Source organism: Pieris napi, chromosome 8 (genome assembly GCF_905475465.1).
Source record: "Pieris napi chromosome 8, ilPieNapi1.2, whole genome shotgun sequence".
Lineage (NCBI taxonomy): Eukaryota > Metazoa > Arthropoda > Insecta > Lepidoptera > Pieridae > Pieris > Pieris napi.
In genome coordinates this window covers 9351540-9377347 of record NC_062241.1, presented here as the reverse complement: position 1 = coordinate 9377347, position 25808 = coordinate 9351540, and the positions used below count along the sequence as shown (strand labels likewise).

The window sequence follows — 25808 nt, the reverse complement described above, 5'->3', positions numbered from 1 at the left end:
ACCACTGCACAGGGAGGATGACTCGCTGGCCCACACTGCGAAGGAGAAGGCCGACCTTTTAGGCTGTCTCTTCGCGTCCAACTCGACTTTGGATGACCGAGGAAGATCACCACCGACCATTTCGCGGTGTGATTCATCGATGCCGGAAATCACATTCCGGCAACGAGCTGTCCGCAGAGCACTATCTTCCTTGGACATTCATAAGTCGAGCGGGCCGGATGGTATCCCCCCAATTGTGCTGCGTACTTGTGCTCCTGAGTTGGCTCCGGTCTTAACGCGCCTTTTCCGGTACCTGTACTCGCTTGGCACTGTCCCGAAGTGCTGGAAAACCGCTTCGATACATCCGATCCCTAAAAAAGGCGATCGCTCTGATCCGTCCAACTATCGCCCAATAGCCATAACCTCCTTGTTCTCCAAAATAATGGAATCCATTGTTAACTGCCAGCTCTTGAGGTATCTAGAGGGCCACCAGCTGATTAGCGATTATCAGTACGGCTTTCGTCGTGGTCGTTCGGCTGGTGACCTTCTTGTATACCTTACACATAGATGGGCAGAGGCAATTGAGTCCAAGGGGGAGGCGCTGGCGGTTAGTTTGGACATAGCGAAAGCCTTCGATCGGGTGTGGCACAGAGCACTGCTCTCGAAGCTTCCAGCCTATGGGCTACCCGAGAAATTATGCGATTGGATCTCCAGCTTTCTGGCCGATCGGAGCATCAAGGTCGTCATCGACGGAGCATGCTCCGACCTTAAACCCGTGAACGCAGGGGTCCCACAAGGCTGTGTTCTATCCCCGACCCTGTTTCTTCTGCATATCAACGATATGTTGCAACTTAGCAACATTCATTGCTATGCGGATGACAGCACTGGGGATACTTTTTACACTGGCCGGGCAGGTATTTCTCGGGCAGTTGTCGATGAGTACCGGAACAAACTTGTGTCTGAAGTCGAAACTCTTCTACGTGGAGTCTCAGACTGGGGCAGACTAAACCTAGTCCAATTTAACCCCAAGAAGACACAAGTTTGCGCGTTTTCCGCTAAAAAAACACCCTTTGTCGCTACTCCTCTTTTCGAAAACACTCTTCTTAAAGCCACAGCCAGCATTGGAATACTTGGCGTTGACATATCGAACGACGTTCAGTTTCGCGGTCACTTGGAGGGAAAGGCTAAATTAGCCTCCAAAAAGCTTGGTGTGCTCAGCAAGGCGAGACGGTACTTTACTCCGGGCCACCGCATGCAACTATATAAAGCGCAAATTCGGCCCCACATGGAGTACTGCTCTCACCTCTGGGCGGGGGCTCCCCAGTACCAGCTCCTTCCACTTGACCGTATTCAACGCAGAGCGGTTCGAATCGTCGATGACCAATCCCTTTCCGAGCGGCTTGATCCTTTGGCGTTGCGTAGAGATGTGGGGTCTCTCTGCATCTTCTACCGCATTTACCATGGAGAGTGTTCAGAGGAGTTGTTCGGATTAATACCTGCAGCTGAGTTTCGTCATCGGACGTCGAGGCAGAGTACGAAATTCCACCCGTATCACCTCGACGTCCGCCGTTCCACAACTGAGCGTTTTTCAAGGCAGTTTTTGCCGCGCACCACCACTTTGTGGAACCAGCTGCCCAGTGAGGTATTTCCGAACCAATTCGACTTAGGGTCCTTCAAGAAAAGAGCGTACCGATTCCTTAAAGGCCGGCAACGCACTCGCGAGCCCTCTGGCATTGAGAGTGTCCATGGGCGGCGGTATCACTTAACATCAGGTGAGCCTCCTGCCCGTTTGCCCCCTGTTTTATAAAAAAAAAAAAAAAAAAACGGTACATAGAACTGCTAATAGAACAGCACAATCAGCTCTGTCAAATTAGCATGCAAAATTACATAGACAAATTCAAATCTCTAATTTAATAAAGTAATTTAGCATATAAATGAGACTGCAGACAAAATTTAAATCAGAATTAAATTACTGTTACTATTTTAATCCGGATTCAAAGGTTTCGCCGCACTTTGAACTCGTAATTTATGTGTAAGAATGTAAAACAAAAGACGAAAAGAGGGTGTTTTTCGATTGAGATTGGTTAGCATTGGCAACACAGACTACTGGACGCGTCGTTACGTTAATCATACTTGATAATAATAATAATAAAGACATTTTAATTCAATACTATATAATTTACAAGTCAGTTGGATGTTAGTTATTGTTATTTACATTACTTCGTGTTCTGGAGTATAGACCTCTTTTAGCTAAAAGCCTCCTACTGAACTTTCCATTTGGATCTGTTCTTTGCTTCCTCTATCCGTTTCTCCCCAGAAACATTTATGTGGTCATAGCTTTTGTGGTCTTTCCTGGAGGCACCGTCCAGCTTCGGTTCTTCCTTCTTGCACTCTTGACAGAGCGGTCGTGATCGCTATGAAATAGTGGTAATAGACAAGGCAGATGTGAAGCGCTTCACGACGTTTCGCCATCGTTGCCTATTAGAGGTCATCCTGCTGCACTGATTGAGTGAGTCTCCTACGGCAGACAGCTTCGGTTATCCATCTTTTATCTATAGGTACACCTTGATAAAACGCGACGTTATTTCATCTTTCGTTTTACAAATAAACTCTCCTAGGGGGTGAAATTATACGACAAACGAAATACGAAACCGTACTTTTGAGATACCATTGGTTAAACGGAATAGCGTCGCATTCCTACGCGTGCCCTAGAGGTTCTGTTGACGAATAACACTCAAATGAAACGCTACATTATTTCTTCTTACAAATAAGGTTTTTCAGTTCTTTATTCAATGTTATTTAGTGAAAGATATATAACGTTACATAAATAATAATTAAATGAAAAGCATTAATTAGTAAAGTCAGCAATCTCTAGGAAATTCTTTGTTGTCACGTAATTATGTACGTAGCAATTAGTGCACTCGAGATGAGCATTAACAGCATTTTTACGTGAGATTTTAACACTAATATTTATTTATTAAACAGAATAACTTGAAAGTTGATTTTTTCTATTAATTGGTTGCTAATTGGAATTCGCGTGTAATTACTAAAACTTTTATAGTAGAACATTTTTATTAATACTTGTTTATATTGTGATACGATGTGTTAATGATGTAAATAATTAGTAAATGTGATGAATCTTGCATAATATAGTCATATCAATAATTATCCTTTTAAGTATGGTATTGTATTCTTTTCAGATAATATTTTTGCACATTCTGAATACGTTTTAGCTGATCAATTTGAATATATATACATAATTTTGTTTTGGTGTAGCCTTTCATAGGAATAAATAAAAGTAAATAGAAATTGTAACGGTTATATTTTAAGTGTTTTTAGCACTTTGCGTTTCGCACAGGCTACTTAGAGACACCAAAATGGAGCTATTAGAAGTGTTAAATATTTTTCGTATTTACCGTAAAATAACAAGATTCAAATAGGCGTTCATTCACCGCAATTTCCGTTATTTAAATAATAAAGATTTTCACGAGTCGCTGGCTTATGTGTTACGGATAAATAGGTGTGAAACTAAGAAAGTGTAGCTGACTAAAAATAAAGTATTTAATTAATGTAAATAACATAAAATACTAAATTATATATGCAGGATATAAGTAATTATTTATGTGGGATATAACAGGGATATACATTCCTGAGTCGATTTAATTTATCTAACAAACATGATTCATTAAAGAAACTTTTTAAGGATTATTAATAATAATATTATATGGTATTTCGTGAATACATTTATATAGTACATTGTGTACTAGTAAATCTCAGATACCAGAACAGATTTTTAGGTTAAATATATCTATGAACCTAATCATATGTAAGACCCTTCAAGCTGGAAAACGTGATTAGAACTCGTAAACCTCGTACATTAAAGTAAAATGTATAACCATTTTAAATTAGCTATGTCTCTATATAATTTCACTATCTTTAGCGGTAACATATAGATTGCTAATGACATCACGTCGTGTCGATCGTCAAACGACTTTTCCGCTTTCACGACCGTAAACATTCTCTATCTACTTAGCAAGAACTGCTTCGACGTAATGTTTTATATAAACTTGGGCTTTATTCCTGGTAGTTAATGGAGAAGTCCTCATCGTTTGAAATTATATATAAAAAGCTATTAACAAAGTATTTGAAAACTCATTCTACGAGATTCTAGTTTTAATTTATAATCGATTATTTATATAATTACTACGCTCCTTCTTCTTTTCCGTAGTATTAGTGAAGGTCGTTCCTGTCTTGAAAGCACCTTTTGCGATACTTCGACTTGCTGCCTCCATACCACTCTATCCTCTGCTTGTCTCAGGACATTAGGGATGAGAGCCGTAATTGTCTTAATTCGGTCTTTGCCTTCTCCTACCATCACTCCTCCCTACCAGCTTGTCAGGACTATTTGGTTCATTCCAATATGGCCAAAGTAGCTAGGCCCGTATTGTAAAGCGTCAATGAAGATTTGTAGATATGTGTGTTATTTGTTAAATTACTTCTATTTATTTTTATGTTGTTTTCTTTTTTGTGTTGTGTAATTGTTAAACAATTTTTAATAGCTGTATTTTTACCTAATAAGTATTCTGTTACTTGCATGCTGTTGTACTTTTATTACTATTGAAATATACAATTAATTAATAAGCGTAATGTATAAGTATATTTTCACATGTAACTGAATGTAGTAATGTTCTAAATGTCTTAAAACGTAGTTCTACTTTGTCAGTCAAACCATTCATATATGATACATATTTTGACAGTTCTGAGATGTAACTTGATATACTTGAAATACGGGTTTTAGTAACTAGCGCCACCTACTTTCCTAGATGTGATATTTAATGTGTTCAATGAAAGGCAAAAAATATATTTTGTAAAATGCTAAACTTAGTAATACAAATTTATTAATCTTCTAAACATAAAGAATTGTTTGTGTGTTCCAACAATTATGCGACTGTATTGATATCACCAATAAGTGATTGATATCTGACACGCAATTTATTGATCCTATGTTTTTTCACTTACCACCCACAGGCCCCGTTAGATAAAAAGTCACCACCTACAGTGCCTCATCAAACAAATACTGCTACTTGGTACAAAAAGGATGTATTTTTTGTTATCCAAGTCACGCCCTATTCAGGTTAACACAACGTCCGTGACTTCGGGTTTTAATGAACCGTGCACTCCTAATGAATGGTACAAAGTTTTGAAACTATTAGCGCGAACATAAAAACTTGGGAAATTGTGTTTTTAGTGAAAGTAACATTTGGGGACATTTACTTAATGAGTATGTAAAAAAGGCGAATAGTACGATTCATTGTATGTTATGTATGTCTGATAAGTACTTTTACAATATAATGAGATATTTCTGTGCCTAATTTATTGGTAATTTGTCTAATTTATGGTCCATTTCTTCACGTTGTCTCGCCGATACATAAACCTAAAAAGGCCAGGGCACACGCTAGGATGAACTAGAACGGCAGAAGAAGACACAATAAAACAATATCCCTAATTTAAGATCTCCATTCTTGCATGTCCATATTAAGAATGTCATTTTAAAACAAATAAACTATTCATAACATGGCTTTAGATTTTTGTTATTTGTATTTTGTTAGTCTCCATAGTCCTAAATGTATCCAAATGTAATAACTTAGCGATAATTCACGACTCTATTATACGACTATCATTAATAATAATGCTAATTTAATCAATTGAAATATCATTTTATCGAGAATTCCATAGTGACATGTGGCTAATATGGAATTAATTAAATATGTTTTCGGTGACTACTGGCAGAAATTAATTAAAAATATAAAGGAACAAGTTTAATTTATCTATATTATGCAACCTTAATTTACATAACAGCGATGTTAAATGTGCATGAAAGTTGTATAACGATGATCTGCTTGACCGGATTTCTTAATTTCTATTACATAAAAATAGTAGACAGAAGAATGGATATAGGAATATGCTTTACGTAATGTAATAAGGCACAAGATTGGTCGGTAATTAGCGTTGTGTTGCATACGTTTTGTGAAGCGGGTATCAGCAAGCTATAAGCCGGCAACGCACTTGCGATCACTCTGAAAATATGAGTGTTTATGGGCTGCTATATCAGATAAGACTCCTGCCCGTTTGCCCCTGATACAGAAAAAAAAGTAAAGAAATAAGCTCTAAGTTTTTCATGTTTATATGAAACTACGGTCAGATCAATACATGTTTTAATATGTTGAAACTGTAAACTAAAATTGTGAAATACCACATTCGATAGAGGTCGTTATAAATTTGGTTTTTTAATATATTATATCGGATTCAATAATGTTCAATGAGCAATGATATTTGATATATTCTTTTAGACAGACAGACATAAGACTTTTGATGGTGATTTATATAGAATGCCACAAAAGGAAACGCTTACAATGTATATTTTTTATTTACATAACATATAGCCGCCTGCGGGAAACATCTATAGCAAAACAAGTTTTTACTTCTGATTGCGATCGTAACGCCATATAAAGACGCCTTTTTGTTAATACGCTTCATTCTAGATTATTTATCAGCCTCGTAAGAGTAGAATTTAAAAAGAGGCAATTTTATTAAATACAAGGGTTAAGTAATCTAATAACCCTCTTTCAACAATTTTATATGGGAGTCTTGTATTTAATATATATGTGTTAGGAGACATATATGCTAATAAAAATCTGACCTAACTAAGAGTCTCTTCTATTAACATCTATTTTTTAGTTGAGTCAGTTTTCGTCAATATAACCCTATGTGATAGCAGTAGTAGTTGGTTGTTTATCTGCTTAAAACAACAAATTTTTATACTAATATTTTAAGTTTAATATATGTATATATAATTTCAAGTTGACTTGGGTTATTTTGGTAAAAATTAGTAGTTGTATCCTGCAACATCCTATTGCAACATTTGCCTAATTCCCCAGTGATCCCAAAATAAAGATAATGTCAACAAGTTGAGGTCACCTCCGCTGTTTAATGGAATGACATCATTGCAACACGATTATATCGTGACATAATTAACAGCCGATTAATGATCTTAATGGTTCGATAAAGTAACTGAATATCATCAAAATATTTAAAACAATGTAAAACATTACGATGCAAGGTATGAAACATTCTGAAACTCTCAAAGAATTGAATTTTAAACAATAATAGACCGATCAGAATTTGATACATTTTGAAAATTATTAAAAAAATAATATCTATTTTGAAAAAGTCACACAACACATTTATTCTTTATTTAAAGAGTATTTTTTATATTCTATCTGTCATATTTGACAATGACCAAAGGGATTTTTCGAAGGATGACTAAAGGGAGATTTCGGATAGGAAACCCGTATTTGTAGAATTAAACCACAAGAATTCAATAGGAATTTACTAATAGAAGATGTTATAAAAAATGCCATTCCAAAGAAAGTACATAAGAAAATAGTAAGCACGCGTGAGTCGTAATCTAACATAGTATTTCGTGATAGATAACCAACACTCGTTCCGCATAACTTGATTGGAAACCGTACTACTGGAGTTAGAAAGTTAAATAAATATCTTTTTCCTGGTTACTTTAAAATATATATCAATTAAATTGTATAAATTATTAGTGAATATTGCGAGTATAACCTACTTTTACTATATCTAATCGAATTCGAAACCGATTTACAAATTGTAATGATGGCAATAAAATCACTATTATAGGCGTCGAGCTGTGTCGTTAAGTTTATCAAAATCAAAAGCATTTATTCATATAGGTAACACAATGTACACTTATGAACGTCAAAAACGAAATATATATTAAATGCTTCTAAATTTACATATACTGCCAGTTCTCAAATCAAGGGCGTAGAATGGAAGAGAAGAACTGGCAATAAACTCTTCGGCACTCTTTTTAATCGCCAAGTTTTTTGTTTTACACAATGTTTGTAAAGAGCTGCAACCATTACACCATGTTCCACATGACATAATAAGTAATAAATAATAATAAAATAAATTAAAAACAAAGAGACAACTCGACGCATGGACGCCAAAAAAACCAAGACCATAAAGAAAACCAAGAAAAGAAGAAAGTTCTCTCTAGCATCCGGGGAAACAACCTTGAACAAAGTTCTGACAAAGGCAGACCATATGCCACATAATGGGCGTATCTCGTGAAAATTCGAAACTATTTAAACCCTTTCGAAATTCAAATTCAGAATTCCAAATAACGCTTCGAATTGAGCTCTACAGGTAAACATTAAATGTAGGTTATTCACACAAAATCGTCCGTATATTCACAATTTTCACGTTACATTTCCAGTGCAATATGTAGGACGCCCGAGAAATCACTTTGTAAACACTGTACAAACGTTTTGGAATGCAGAGAGTGGTTGGGTCGTTTCAATACACGATAAAAAGAGAGTAATAGAAATGGTGATTGTGAGCAAATAAGCAAACTTGATCCGAATAGCAGGCAGTCTATATGTGATACATACCACAAATTCTTCAATTATAATTAATTACAAATCTTGAACACAGTGAAAAGCCTATGATATGATATACTTTATATAAGCTGTTACTTAGTTTTACTTATATAATAAATAGGTAAGTTGGTCGAAAATGTACTACTAAAATAGTATATATTTAGAATAATAGAAAGCCACTGTTAAATAAAAATAATTTGTCGTGGTAGTCGGAATTGCTAATTTACAGTCAAACGAACGCTACCTTAACGATGAGAGATATATGATTGAGTTCTAGTGAAAAGTTGTAGGGCTTGATAATGCCTTTTATATTTTGTAAAAACATAATCATATCTATCTGTCTGTTCGCGATAAACTTAAAAGCTACTGCACGGAATTTCATGTGGTTTTCACCAATATCTAAAATGATTAATGAGTAAGGTTTACGTATATCATTTTTTAAAGTGCGAAGCCAATAAAGAAGATATCAAATCATATATCAAAATGATAACATGCTAGGAATTAAATCAATTATGAAATTCCTTAAGTGCTAAGAAACATTGTTTCGAAACCTACCATGAGTTTATGACCAGTATAATCAAGATTATTTGTTAATATTTGATATTTCTATAATATTATGTATCAATTTCAAAATAATATAGTTACGTCTTATTTATCTACTTTGTATTATGTTGTAACAGGCTTTCTTTGACCGTTTGATGGGCCCCCACAATTCAACATGCTTGCTATCGTACAGCTAGACTGATTTAAAAGTACCTATTTAGTTTGCAAAAAATATATACTACTGCTACTATTGAGCTCGTCTTATGTACATTACAACAGTTGCTAATGGGTTTTGCGTAAGTTCTAGTAAGGTTTATGCGTATAGGAATTAAACAGTTTTACAATACCAAAGTGCGATAAGGACAGGATCTTTTTGAGGCTTATATTAATGATTGAGTCATTTACTATATAACAGACAATTGAGCATCAAATAACTTGTATGTTAAAATTCAATAACTGCGTAGCCACTGCGCATTTAAATAAATAAATTTCTCAATATGGTTATTTTTAATAAATTGATTAATATTAAATGTGTTTTTAACTTAATTCCTTTTGAATCAAAGATTACATAAAACATGTACCTAACCGCGTTGATTCAATTAAACATTGACTGAAAGTGTAGTATTTTTTAGACCTAACTTTAGTTCATTCAACAGTCAAATTTGTACTGAATAATAAAATTTTATTGAAATTTAAGGTTAAATATTACTTTATGATAAAATTATTAAAGCTTTGTGTTGTGTATATAGATTCTAGTAGTGAACTTATATTTTATATGCCAACGAATGTTGAAATATTATAATCCAGTATTATTTATATCATACAACGTCGTCATAATTGCCTTGCCCGTTAATAAGATAAATTAAAAATAAAATAGTCATTAGATAATTGATGCTCATTTGGCAAAGTATACGCAACAAGAAACTTTTATTTTATTAATTAAAATCGAAAAATATTATCATAAATTTTAAGTGCACATAAAGTGAAAATATAGAAATAAATCAAACTGAATTAAATAGAATATGTATATCAAACTTAAAGAAGGAAACGTATAGGTAAGTACATACCAATGCGATAATAAAAAATCCAAATGTATCCAAAAAGGTTTTCAAATAAGTTTTTATTCACAAAGGTTCAATGGCACTGTCCACTTATAAAATAAAAAGTACCGGAGCCGTAAGCGTCCGGACGATCGCACGTTTACTTTCGAACTAACGAAGATTCTTATTTCTTTGCCTTGTCAGGAATGCTGCACTGCAACCTCAGCTTTATTTTTCTCTATGGCTAAAACTGGATATGACTCCGTTAATTCCGCATATGCAGGTCCTTATTTGATATTAGAAATGCTTACGGTATAAAAGTATTACCGCATTTGAATTTTTTGCGATATAAAATTGTTGATAAGAAGGTTGGGGTGCGATATTCTGAAGAGTAAACAAAGAATGCGATGATTTGGGTAATAGATTAACATTAGTTAGTTGATAAAAAAATATTAATCCCTAATGAGTTGCAGAATTTTTTAAATAAAAAATCACGCAAAGAATATGATTGTGATTGTGGTAAACATAATGTTAGCTTAGTTGCATGGCATTCTGAACCGTGAATCCATGAGTTCTAACCCGTCAGACAAATTAAATATAATAATAAATAATGAATATTAACCATTTTTCTTTAGACAGTTAATTGATTAGCCTATAAAATGCCAAAAATCATCTACTTATTAATATTGCGGAAGGCTTTGAAAACAGCAATTAAATGTATTATCTATTTTATTCGAGAGGAAGAAGAGACTAAAGCTTGTCATTCTAAATTTTTCTTTCCAATTTGGATGAACACAAATTGCCACAAATTGATGCAATTATTTAATTTGAAAAATTTGCAAACTCTCATCTACTTTCGCATTTCACCTAATTTAAATTAATTAAAAATTGTGTTTCTAATAGTTTATAGAAAACAACATTTTTTAATTATTTTCATTCCGGTTTTAAAATAAAAACAAAAAATGTGGTAAATTAATTGTTTCCGCCCGAAAAATCTCGTAATAAAATTATCAAGTTATTTGATTGAAATACGACATTGAACCATATTGAGTTCAATAATTACACACAACCACGCTACGTTGAAAGGAAGGTCTCAACAATAAGTAATAAAACACGGCTATTACTGTTACTGTAATCTTTTGACATTGAGTAGAATTTATGAATTAGAAAATTAAATTCTTACAAGGAACTTTTATTTGATTTGGTAAATACGCTTTTACGCTTAACAAGTCATCTACTATAGGAGAGTTAGGGTGGAATTTATTGACTTTATAAATGATCTATTAGAGGAATTTCATAGCACTGTTCCTTGGTGGTTTACGCTCAGGACTCTGATGTACCTACTAATTTTGAATCGCAGTGAATGAATTTTCTGGCAGCACAGGATTTTAATATCTAATATCCTTAAGAATATATCATTAATACGGACGCAGAAATATGTTTGCCCCATGTCGCTTAACGGAACCTAAAACATCATAATTTCACATACAAAATTACAGGCTATAAAAACATAATAGAATGTATATTATATATGACTTGACTTAAAATGGTTTACAACGCACTCTACCGGTTGTGTAGATAATCACTTGATGTTGAACTGAACTCAACACTATGCGGTTAACTTGAAACTTAATAATTGTCTTATAAAACGTTTTTTAAAGCCGCAAATTAATATTAACTCATGTGGAGTGTACAACTTCATATGTCAACAATAGTCTTGTTTTACTTCAAGTAAACTTATTGATGAAAATGTAAGTTAGGGAATATTTGTTCCAATACTTGCCGATAGATGCTTGAGTTACCTCGTATTGCCAAAGCAGCGCTTTTAGCGCTTGTTAAAGCACATAATATTCAATAATAGCTATATAATACTATTTTGAGGTCTTAATCAGTTTTCTCTAATTTAAGTCAGCCTTTTTCAAATACTTAACTGGCTAGCTCTGAATCATCAATGATTTAGCTCTTACAAAATATAATCTTAGGAATATCGTCAATACTTAAGCTAACGCTAAAATTCTAAGATTCTCATTTTCATCTGATTTAAAACTTTGTGTATTTTGCTATGTACATTTAAATATAGCATCAAACAATATAGCATATGTTGTAAATGACAGTCCATTTTATGACCCAAAATATGTTAATTTTAATTCATAAGCTTTTTAAAATCTTTGGCAGCGCGTTTTTCCCTCAAAGAGTTGGCAACACTGCATTCAATATGGCGTCGCCATTCGCCTCTGGAACAGGGCGGGGAGTACAGTCGCCGAATCGACTTTACAACATATACGCGTATTTTAATCGAAACGCCTGTTCGTGACTCGGACGCGAGTGATATTGTGAAATAATTGTGTGTTTCTGTGTTCTTGTGTATTGTTTGTGTTATAAAATGTGCATAATAGTGATTTAGTGGTGAATAACGTAAGACATTAGGGTAACAATGTCTAGCAGTTGACATGTTTATCTGTGTCGTGTGTGAAGATTTTCCCTTCGTGTAAGGATTGCGCCAGTGTGCGTTCGGCCAACTTGTGTGCGTGCCGCAATTGGATAAGGATTCGATGATGGATTGCATTGCACTAACTTGGACCTATAGGTAAAAATATTATAAATTTTTAATTTAACAAAAGGTTCATAAAGAAAGGATTGTGCGTTCCTCGTTCCCGGACTCTACGTCTAAATTGATTATATACAGGAATTAAACATATTTTCGTACATTCTACGAGACCTTGTCTTAATAAAATTACAATGTAAGCTTCATTAAGCTTTGAGATTTTATTCGTTTCATTGTTCGAGGCCAAAACCTTGAGACATCTTACGAAATCTATGGTTCATTTAGTAAGTTTTACACGTAGATTTCATTAGATGACTTACGCTTAATTACAATCACAATAGACATCTAATAAGACTTTCGAATACTGTAACGCCTTTTATGACAGAACAATGGCATAGAGCTTTCTCGTAAGCACAGTAGATTTAAAAAAAAATTAAAGCTTAATTTATGTTCGGAGTCGCGCCATAATATGGTTCCCCTCTGTTCTTTATCAGCTTACAAAATGACTCAGTTTATCCCTTTCTGGCTAGTTATTTTGTAATATGTCTGTCCTTTTTTTGGCGTATAAGTATTGCGCGTTTTTCTTTTGCCGCGTCACCACAACCACAAGCGCTGTTAGTGCTTCTAAAGTATTGAAGTGCATGTAATTGTAGTACTAGGACTAGAAACGGGATACTTTGACCTCAATTGATTGGGATTTCTTTGTTTAGGACCCGTAGGTTTATTGGAGTTACTGCGCATCTGAATCGCGCAAGCAAATGTTGGTTTTAGACACACGTGGGTTTGTGTGGGCGATGGTTCGTTCTGATTTTCGTTTTTTAATGGCTTCAAGCTTTGGAACGAAACAAAAAGAAAAATTTAGCAATATGAAAACGTTTATTTATTCATATATATATATAAGTAACAATTCATTTCCTTGCAAATTTTCTTGTCAGCAACGAGCAAAAGGGAACTCGTTATTTACATTCAAGCAAAAAGAAACTTAATGCTAAAGTCAGAATAAAGGTCTACCACAAAAAGGTCATGTTTTTTCATATTTCCCAAATAGAGCAGAATAGCTGTATTATATTTTTTTTAATAATCTAAAAAAAATATAATACAGCTAGTTATAACGAACCTGAAAGACAGGTAAAAGTAAGCTACAAGCTACTATTTTGATAATGATAATACTCGTATCTATATGCACATAAGATACTAAAGACATTCAATGACAATATAGTCGGGGAAAAAGCCATAGCAAAAATATATATTTAAAAAAAAATAGTAAGTACATTTGCAAGTAACGTCGGGTTATAAAAATAAAATAAAAGCTTACGAGGTTAAGTAAAAACATTCGTACAGAAATCTATTAATTTTTAGATCTTATCTTCTAAATCGTAAGACCGACACCTAAGATGACAAAAAAACGAAAAAAAAAGAATAACATAGTATATTAATATAAAACAGAACTATGTAATGTACCTACTATATATACATTTGTTTCATCTAATGCAATGTCTTATATGAATTTCTACGTCTATTTCGAATATTCCAACATTTGCCCGGAGTCTAGTCTCCATCAACAATTATTTGCATAGAAATATGTATTCTATGTAAAGTCAATGTCTCTACAAAGACAATTTGTATGAAAACAGTTTTAATTAACAAACGGTTAGTAAAACATACGAATTTAACGTGATTTAATGAAAACTGTTAAGATAAACATACTATGTTAGTAAATTATATATTAATAAGTGATATAAGTTACTGTTAAATATAATTTAAAGATTTTTAAGCGCAAACAGGCAGAAAGCTCACCTGTTTCTAAGTGATGCCGCCGCCCATGGACATCCACATTGCCAGAAAGCTCGCAAGTGCATTTCTAGCCATGTTTTATACAGATTGCTCTCAATTAGACTTTCTTCAAACTGTCTAAAAGCCCATTATGAGATCGTTGCTTATCGAATCAAACGCCGATGTGTGTTCCACTGTGTCAGAATATATCTCTGGCAAAATTCAATAATATATACGTAGCCTAAAGCCTAATCTTTGTTACTAGAAATACACAAATACAAAACAATTAAATACTATCATTAATTTACTGTCAGAATTCGTGTGGAAAGGCGAACTCGTAATCTGTACGTTAAATTGTGTTATCAGGTCAGCAATTAGTAATTTACACTTCCATTTGTCGCTAACCATTTGGAGATTACACTGGTTATATGGAGTAAATGCATACAATCCCGTTTCACATCCTACCGCCTGCTTTACGAGAAGTTTCCATGATATTTTTATATGACAAATAATAACTTTTGCAGTTTTGCAGTTTAATAACCCTGAGGGTGTGTATTCAAATTCAATGCATCAATGGATTTTTCTTTCTAACATTTGCTAGTTAAACATCGTGAGAAAATCGACAGCGCGTGTAATATACGGGTATAAAATAATTATAAAGGAATTTTTAGCTCAAACTTTGAATGGTAAGTAAAAATAAGTTTGTAAACGTTTATGAATGAAACCGTAAGTAAGCAATTTCAGTATTCGCAATGGCTTATCATTTTAACCCCGTAACCTACAAAATATACTTTTACCGCGTATTATCAATAACAAATCTCACGTAATAAACTTTTTATATAAATGGGGGATTTACGACCATTGTTTCTTCGGGTTGGCAAGCACAAAGTACTTGTCATTTACTACACAAAAATCATGGACCAGATTATATTAACAATACAGAATGAAGTAGGAAAAGTTTCCTTTGTCGATTCTTGATAAAAATTACTTCCCATGGGATCGATATCAAAACAATTTTTAATTACGTCAAGCAAGCATTTTTATTTATGATATGTTCTGCTTGTATTGGATTTAGTCGAAAATTCTAAATATTTTATCCTATACAATAATAAATAATAATAGTAACAATATCTGTAGCACGAAAATGTCCAAATATGGATTTTGTAAGGAAAACTTAAGGACCTATCTATGGCGGAGTTGAGTAGTTTATGTATACATTTTGAAACGATTTAAAAAATTTAGATATAAAAAAACGCTAGAAAGAAAAAATATCCAAACAGCCAATTTTTGACACTTTGAATTTATTTTATAACAAAAATGTACATAGAACATGATTTTGAAATTTACACGATATATTTTATCGCAAGCCAAGTAATCCATTTATGAAAAAAAAATGGATAAAATTACATTAATTTAATGTTTTACATAACTAATTCTTATTACGGGCCGGTGCGCCTCAGTGCTCCAGCTCTCCACTGCGCCCCGCTGTCCACCTCGAGACACTGACACAGCAATTCGTGCTGGGATAGGGCCTTAAACAGTGCTCCGTGGGCGTATTTTTAATAACACTCGAAAATACTCGTGTTTATTAACAGCTAATACGTTACGTACGTTGCATTCGCGTTTTACTTTAGATTTTGACCGCCAAAACAAGACATACAACATAACATAGTAATAAATAAGCTTTCTAATAGTGTGTCAACTCTTCACACGTAAGTGTAATTAAAAATAAAACCAAAATGAAACAAAAAGGTTTATATTGTCGGCTTGCATTGAGCTCGTAATTTCGGCTGTAGTTATCTACTCTAGCATTTTTATTTAGGTTTTAATGTCGGTACATTATATAGATAAGTAAATTAATTCGATTATTTAATTTGATAACATGCCCTGGGGTAATCTCATATTAGTATTATGGAAACGAACGGATTCTGAAGTGGATTTTTTATTCATTTTTAATTGACCGTTAATAGAAAGCAATTTACTTTCTCAAGTCGATCTCTTTTAACAGACGATTTATCAAATGATATTTATCTGCACGTTTTAAATCTGCCTTCGGTATAGTTATTCATTCAGTAGCACACCATAAACGTCGTATGTTATAAATTTAATTAAGCCTGGATTTGAGGAATTTTGAGGGCTTCGAAATTTAGACCATTGATTGACATGCTTTCTGACTATATTGTTAGCTATCTACTTTTTATGTATAGATGTATGTATTATATATATATATATATATATATATATATATATATGTATTTTCAAATGTATTTAAACTAATGTGTGTTATTTGAGCGTCAGCAATGCTAAGTAGCCATGTGAAAATGAAATTTTTAGGCAAAATGTTTGAACTAAAAAGTATAAGTAGTTGGGCTATTTTATTAAACTTACAAGTAAATTATGACATATTATATTCCAAATAAAATTATAGGAAATAAAAAAAAAATTAGGTATCTTGCGTTTTTTTGTAGCTTAACTGTTCGAAACACTCTGGGCTTAGATCGGATTTACTCAATATTTTATCGGATCTGACTAGCGGACATTCGTTTTGCGAGATTCATATCAATAACTTTTATCCTTTACATTGATATTCGTAGTTCAGTAATTTTATTTGTAACATTTGAAATTGGCACCTTTCAATCCTACAGACATCTCCATTACGTTGTTTTCATACCCAATTATTTTCCTACTAAAAAACTTATTCAGTAGTACTGAATAATGAATATGTTTTTTTATAACAGCATAATTACAACCTCAAAGGTTGGGCCTCAGATTTCTAAATCTGTTTCGTGATCATTGTTCTTTCTGGTGATCAGCTTTCTGTGCTTGACACACGTCTTTTGGTTCTAATGCATGCCAAGTTTCTCACGATATTTTCCTTCGCCGTTCGAGCGAGTGTTAAAGGCGCACATAGACAGAAAGTCCTTTAGTGCACAGCCGGGGATGGGACTCTCACAGATCAGAGTCGCATATATAAGTGTGCGTAGTTCTAAACGCCACTAGACCAACATTGCTCTTTGCACATATATATAACATATCTTGTCGCAAATTAAAACGAAGATGTAAGATTAAACTTCATCTGGTCAAATTGAATCCAAATTATTTTCGCTGGCCTGCAATTTAGTCTAGTCGACAAGTTGAAAATGGAACAAAATAGAGATACTACTCTTAAAATTATGTGCGATAGCTCATTGGATCCGGAATGACGTCTAGAAAAATGTGCTAAAAGCGTGTATTAGCACATAAAAAATTGCAAAAGTTATAGACCATTAAAGATGAAAAAATAATGGCATTTAGTTTTTTGCCAATATTTAATAAACTATTAATATTTAAGAAATTTCAAATAAAGATTCTGAAAGAGGAGGAAATTTCTAATAAAAAACTCCTGACTCCCAGAACTCTATCTCCATTATTTATAATGTTAATTTAACGCTGAAAATAGGTCTGCGGTTGACATTTTTAGGATTCGCGCGTGGCGTCAAAAGCGACTACGGCACATTAATTAATTTATTTAAGGTATTGAATATTTTTTTTTAAATTTGAAAAAATTATGGTGTGTTCTGAACACTATAATTAATTTATTCCCGTTGAAAATTTTACTTAAAGTTAATTTTTCAACAAGTTAAATAATTGTTAACTAACGAAATTTTCTCGAACGACCGTCTTAATTGTAAGTGAAAAAAAATGTTTAAATAATGGTCGTAAAAATATTTCGCTTCGTAGAGCCTTTCTTACATACATACTTAACAAGATCGTGCCATAAAAGTTAAAAAAATATTTATACTTTGTTTATAACAATTTTTTTACTTAAACAAAAACTTAAAAATCCATGTAATGATGTTAAAAAAATATTTTTTTTTCTAAATCATCATATCGATACCTCCTAAGTATACTGAGTCAACTGACATTTTAGTAATTTTATAGGAGAGCCATTTTAAGGCAAATTGTTTATATTTTAATGAAATCAAACTAATTCGGAATAAATTAAATGTTTTTTTAATAAAGATTGAAAGCTCTTCCTTTGGTATAACATGATTTTGCTGAATTTTGTTTTTAAATGATATTTTATGTACATGACTCATTATACACGGGCGGGACTGAATAGTAAAATGGTCTAACTACCAGTTATATTCATGTACGTTGTACATGAAAATCCATGGCTTACTCGAAAATATTACGAAATATGATAATCATTTTATTAATATCATACTACTTTTGGTTATTTTCAAATTTTTTTGTCCCACTTAATAATAAAATGTTGAAATTACATCACTTGACTCATTATACTAGGAAAGTACTTACCTATGTTAGTAGTTAAAACCTCAACGTATACTGGACTAATATTATTAATCGAGGCTTTTTAATTACTCATTTTAGGTATTTCGAATACCTCACGAAATTAATAAAGGTTAGGAAGAAGTAGTCTCATTAACAAAACATCACATTTAAAGAATCACAATGTATTTTTCGTTTAAATACTAAGTAGGACCCGTTTTTGTAGTTTTTGTATCATGAAAGTTTCTTGAAAAGTAACAAACATCAATAAAAATAATAGAAACTAAAAATGGTAACTTACGTTAAACAATATTAATAAAAATAATAGATATGAATAATATAAATATCTAAAAATCTAGGAAATTCTAACGCTCAAAAAATTGCTATAAGGTTAAACAAAATAAATAAAAATATTAAAGGTTGAACGAATCAAAAATCAGTCTGAATCACTATCTTCTGCTCCATTAGAGTTATTTAGATAGATAGATAGATCCATCATTAGTAGTTGTCCAGTTGTTTATAAGTTTTGACTTTGATTTGAAGTCCTTTATTAAATCCTGAGACACTTCAATAACTGTGTATGTATCTAAAAGCTGTATATCAGACGCTTATGGTATCAGCATATAAAGCTTTTTATCTTTGTCTGTCTTTCAATTATAGCCTGCATACTGTCACCTTCACTTTGTGAATGACCCACTATTAGAAAGCGATGGCTAATAGCTATACTACACTTTAAACTACCTAACATATACATTAAGAAATAAATCCTATTTCTATTTTGGCCTCCACAGTTGTCTGACTAAAACAGGTAATCATTGACACCTTCACCACCCGTATCTTCTATAAACTTAAAATAATAGCTGGAAATTTCAATTGCACCTCTCTTTGCTGTCTGTTGATACCATCAAAAGCAATCACCTTGGCGAGATCCCAGAATGAATGTCGTGAAATTATACAAATAATGTTTCCGTTTATAATAGAAAGTACTCACGCTCTCGTGAGGTACATACATTAAGACACTTTTGAAGATCAGATGCTGTTGATTGAGAAGTTGAGGGGCAAGAAGTTTTCATAATTCTCGTAGCATGTACTCTTCCGTTTCTACTGACATATTCCAATCCTCTATTAAGCTTATATTTCCTCTCCTTATCCTTACATTTTTTATGAAACCTCTTAGCCTTTCTTTATCTTTTTTCGCAATGGAAATGCGCTTTTGGCGTTATTGGACGATGAGTATGATATCATTAATGTCAGAAATTAACAGGAGATGAGTCAAAAGAATTATACGGCGATGGTACTGGAGTAATATCACAATAATTTTCTATAATGCTATTCTGGATGGGCGAATTACCTGGAGTGTTCTCTATGACTGATGGCGATCGATCTCCTTTTTGAGTTCAGTTATCAACATTCGATACCCAAGGCGAAGAGCAAAGAATAATATAATCTAGGAATAATGTGTAAGCATTAGAAGGGATATTCTGCGATACTTCTTTGCTATCATTCTAATCAATATCATCAAGTATTGATAGCTCCTCTTCCATAAATTTGCAATTTTTTTTTGCAATTTGCATCTTTCATAAATCTTCCATAAATTAGCAATTTGCATCTGGTGACAATGGAGACTCTAAAACAAACAACAATTAAAAACACAAGAATTCATATTTTTATATTTAACGTGCCAATATCAAGTTATAAAATTTATAACACATAAAAAAATATATTATACCACAATTAAAACAAATATATCAAAAATTGAATTAGTACATTATTATAGCCAGATAAGTCTAGTGTCTTCTTTATAAAGTTTGTTCGTTGTAAACAGGTGTAAATATAGTTGTATTAGTATACGGCGTACTAAGCGACGTGTAACAATTATCAAACAAAACTGGCAAAATCACACTATATGTAACATAAATAAAGTATATCAATGTAACTTACCATATTCATCCCTGTTTTGCATTATATCACCGATTCCTGAGATATTGCTAATTGTATCATTAGTATTATTCACCTTATTATTGAGAAAATTAAAAAAAATTCGCGCCCTCGTCGTCTTTCATCGTATACTGAGCCATAATAAACTTGTATCAATGCGTCCCTCCTCACGCCCCGCGAATACTGATACAATGTTATTTGGATCAGTATACAATGTACGATTTTAACTGATGTTGAAATTGATTTAGTATACGTGAAATTATCTCGGTAATTATAGGTCTTTTTTAAAAAAAAATAACACTAACATTAAGATCATGGTTTATTATGTACTTTTGTATAAAAAAAACAAAATACCTAAATTTGTTAGATGACTCAGTATACTTAGGAGGTATCGATATAATCGTTTTTTTATTAATACAAGATATTTATTGATTTGCAAAAAAAAAAATTCCCGCCATTTGTTGATCAATTTTTTTTAAACAAATTGATTAAATCAATATTTTTAAAAAAAAATTTAACACAACTTTATTACATTAAAAATTTTATGATTTTTAAAAAAAAATTTTTTCCTTAATAACAATTTTTAATTGTTTATAATCGTTTTTTTTAATTTTCTATTGTTTAAATAATTAGTTAAGAAATTTTTTTTTCCTAAAAATCATAATTGACAGTCTTCTATAAAGTAACAGAAAAAAATTTTTTTTTAATCAACAATTCTATTGTTTATTAACTTACCAATTTGTTATAAACAAATATTCAACTTTTGTTTATTTTTTTTCTAAAACTTCTAAAATTAACAAAAACAACCATATATAACAAAGTATAGAAAAAAAAAAAATTTAATTTTAAATAAAAGTAATATTCATGATAATCAAAAAATTTACAAAAAAAAATTTTCTATACTTTGTTATATATGGTTGTTTTTGTTAATTTTAGAAGTTTTAGAAAAAAAATAAACAAAAGTTGAATATTTGTTTATAACAAATTGGTAAGTTAATAAACAATAGAATTGTTGATTAAAAAAAAATTTTTTTCTGTTACTTTATAGAAGACTGTCAATTATGATTTTTAGGAAAAAAAAATTTCTTAACTAATTATTTAAACAATAGAAAATTAAAAAAAAACGATTATAAACAATTAAAAATTGTTATTAAGGAAAAATTTTTTTTTTAAAAATCATAAAATTTTTAATGTAATAAAGTTGTGTTAAATTTTTTTTTAAAAATATTGATTTAATCAATTTGTTTAAAAAAAATTGATCAACAAATGGCGGGAATTTTTTTTTTTGCAAATCAATAAATATCTTGTATTAATAAAAAAACGATTATATGATGATTTAGAAAAAAAAATATTTTTTTAACATCATTACATGGATTTTTAAGTTTTTGTTTAAGTAAAAAAATTGTTATAAACAAAGTATAAATATTTTTTTAACTTTTATGGCACGATCTTGTTAAGTATGTATGTAAGAAAGGCTCTACGAAGCGAAATATTTTTACGACCATTATTTAAACATTTTTTTTCACTTACAATTAAGACGGTCGTTCGAGAAAATTTCGTTAGTTAACAATTATTTAACTTGTTGAAAAATTAACTTTAAGTAAAATTTTCAACGGGAATAAATTAATTATAGTGTTCAGAACACACCATAATTTTTTCAAATTTAAAAAAAAATATTCAATACCTTAAATAAATTAATTAATGTGCCGTAGTCGCTTTTGACGCCACGCGCGAATCCTAAAAATGTCAACCGCAGACCTATTTTCAGCGTTAAATTAACATTATAAATAATGGAGATAGAGTTCTAGGAGTCAGGAGTTTTTTATTAGAAATTTCCTCCTCTTTCAGAATCTTTATTTGAAATTTCTTAAATATTAATAGTTTATTAAATATTGGCAAAAAACTAAATGCCATTATTTTTTCATCTTTAATGGTCTATAACTTTTGCAATTTTTTATGTGCTAATACACGCTTTTAGCACATTTTTCTAGACGTCATTCTGGATCCAATGAGCTATCGCACATAATTTTAAGAGTAGTATCTCTATTTTGTTCCATTTTCAACTTGTCGACTAGACTAATTGGACACTCTTACAGCGGTGACTCGGTCCGGTAGATAAGAGGGTAAGAGGGCTTAGGGAGGGAAGGAAACATTTATTAACAAAGAGAAAGATAGAAGTAAATAAAAAAATATATTGTAGTGCGCAGTGTTAAATTATTTATTTATAAGGCACTAATAATATACATACAGACACTTACACAGCACGATATCAGAGATAAAATAAACACTATATATACATATCGGCAATTAGCCCCGAATGGGCCAAAATACTTTATTAAAGCTTTATATTACTGAGCAGTGCGAATGACAGTTGCTCACTACACGTAACCGAGTTTTGCTTTCTTGAGTTTTTTTTATATAATAGGGGCAAACGGGCGCCTTAAATGGGAAGTCAGCGCAGCCTATGGACACCTATTTTTAGTGGTTGCGTTGCCGGCCTTTGAGGGAGGAGTACACTCTTGACCCCCCACCGGGAGTCGATTCCACAGTTCGCTAATTCGCAAAAGAAAGTGCCTTGTGAAACGGACCGTGGAAGACTTCCAGCCTTCCAGTGATTTTGATTATGGAAAATTTTAATTGATACGGCTCGTACGGTGTTGAAACGAGGCAACAGGGATCAACCCAAACAATTCTTCAGAACACATTCAGAGTTTCCAGTTATTCACACATACAGTTTCTCACGTATGTAAACTCCGTAATAAATGTAGCCAAGATGTGTTAATTAAATGAAGCTGTTGGCAAGTAAATTAATATAAGGAGTAAGTTTGTTACTTGGCTGAATGCCTGAGGACTTCGTCTATTGAAGTTGCAAGTCTATGTTGCGCTAATACTAGCTGCTATCTGTGGTTTTGTATGAATATAATTATTAATTTATTACGTATACAGAATATATTTACGGAGCAATTACATGCTCTATTTAGTGAGAAAATTATTCAAATGCCACACCAAGAACGATCTTGATATATATAAATGTTACATTAGACTACTATTAGAGTAGGTATGCCTACAGCATTTGGATCCTTATTGCATAGTAAAATAATAATAATAGAGCCAGTTTAATTTCCAAATCACGAAAAAAATAAAATTGAAAAATACAGCTTAGATTTTTTACATTTTATACGTTATTCTAGCTATCTTCAGTACCGTCGATTGGAACCCCTTCACGGGTAAAGGCTCCTCCAGCTTTATCTCTGTCCTTCCTGCTACCGCTTCTATTTCTTCTATCCCTTTTTTTGTGGGGCATCAGCTTCTTCTTTCCCCGGGTCCTTTCTTATTTCATAAAAGGTATTAATATGCTTGAAAGGGTTCAAAGAAAAGCCACGAAATTGGTGAGAGCACGTAGGAACAAACCTTATAATGAGCGTCTGAAAGCGCTTGATGTTACTGATTTAGGAAGAAGGCGATTAAGAGGAAATCTCATTGAAACCTATAGAATCCTTACTGGTCACGATAATGTTCCAGGAATTGAGAAGCTCATTATTTTAAGAGAAAATACACATTTATGGGGTAGTTCTTTAAAACTGAAGACCACTCAATATAATACAAAGTGCACTTAGTGAACCCGTTTTAGACTATTTCAAAAATAAGTTGGTTAATTTCTCCAAATCCCCAAATACGCGCGCATCAGCTTAATAAGCTGCGAGTGTGTTCATATACATTATAATAATCATAATTAAAGGAAAAGCAAAGGAGCAGGAGGTTCATCTGATGTTAAGTGATACCGCCCTGCCCACTCACTTTTAAGAACTTAAAGACTTATGAATTGATACGCTCTTTTTTGAAGTATCCTAAGTCTAACTAGTTCGAAAATACTTTATTGGTCAGCATAGTGATGGTGCGTGACAAAAACTGCCTTAAGGAACGCTCAGTTGTTGATGACGGACGTCGAGGTACTACGGACATTTCGTATTTTGCCTTGATGTCCGATGGTGAAACCCAGTGTGGGTATTAATCCGAACGACTCCTCTGAACACTCCCATGGTAAATGCGGTAGAAGATGCAGAGAGACCAATTCCAACCAAACCAATACGACCAATAATCAATTCGACTTAGGATCTTTCAAGGAAAGAGCGTACTAATTCTTACAAGGCCGGCAACGCACTCGCGAGCCGTCTGGCATTGAGAGTGTCCATGGGCGGCGGTATCACTTAACATCAGATGAGCCTTCTGCCCGTTTACGCGTTTCACCCTGTTCTGTAAACAAAACATCCAAACAGAACGCCAACGAATCGAATCGCTCTTCGTTGAATACGTTACTTTCGCGAACTTACGAGTTAGATAAGATTTAAAAACTAGACTTAGCGCGAACTGTAACTTGCGTATTTCAAAATCTAATACAATGACATACGGAATGGAGTGGGACATACTTAGTGCTCAGTATCGACTCTGATTGAACCTTTAATGTTTTTTCTTTCAACACTTAAGTCGCTTAGTACCAATGAATTTTCCTATGTTGCGCAATGACTGGCTTATACGGTGATGGAACGGAATTCAACACATCTCAGAACTAAAAGTCCACGTAATAACAATCAGGTAGCGTATTAAAAGAACAAAAGGATCACTTTACTTTGCTTATAAGGAAAAATGATTAAGAAAACAAATCTGAGGCCAAGCTGTTGGCGTTGGATTTTTTCAACTGATTGGCTCTCGCGTGATTGATTGTAAACAGTTACAATAAAACATATTTTAGCTTCAAAGAGAAAAGATAAATCTTAAGATATTATTTAATTAAGTTCAGTTAATTATTAAAATCACATTGAAATATAGCTTAATGCCGCCTAATGCTTAGGTTTCCTGGAAAAGCGGTGCCGCTAACTAACGGCCGTTACGGTTGTTAATAACGGCCGTCTTTACTTTATTGTATTGATTAAATATGGACACCGCTACACGCGAAAGACGTTGAACTAATGTTTATCACCGCTATGACGGTCGTCATGCAAATGACAGCCCCACTATTTGACGTTACGGTGACACTCAACGTTCTCTAGAAAACCTACTCCGATGTTATTTATAGACAACGTATAGGTGACGTCACCCAACGTTACATTACGGCCGTTGGATAACGGCACCGCTTTTCTAGGGAACCTAAGCTTTTAAATACCAAAATTGTGCGCAAATTTCAATTGTATAAAAAAATCAATATTTCTGGTCCTTATAGTAATCATGAACAAGTTCACATAAACTTTAAAC

At 32.6% G+C, this 25808-nt stretch overlaps 2 protein-coding genes across 2 annotated transcripts in view; one reads left to right on the top strand and one right to left on the bottom strand.

Annotated features, from left to right (window-relative positions):
* LOC125051575 overlaps window positions 1–10213 on the bottom strand; it is a 46956-nt gene extending 36743 nt beyond the window's left edge. Inside the window, exon 1 of the mRNA XM_047651993.1 lies at window positions 10058–10213. The gene's annotated coding sequence lies outside the window, so the exon portion shown is untranslated. The remainder of the gene's footprint in view (window positions 1–10057) is intronic.
* A 2049-nt stretch (window positions 10214–12262) lies between these two features.
* Window positions 12263–25808, top strand: part of LOC125051686 — a 162389-nt gene continuing 148843 nt past the window's right edge. The window contains exon 1 of the mRNA XM_047652187.1: window positions 12263–12617. The gene's annotated coding sequence lies outside the window, so the exon portion shown is untranslated. The remainder of the gene's footprint in view (window positions 12618–25808) is intronic.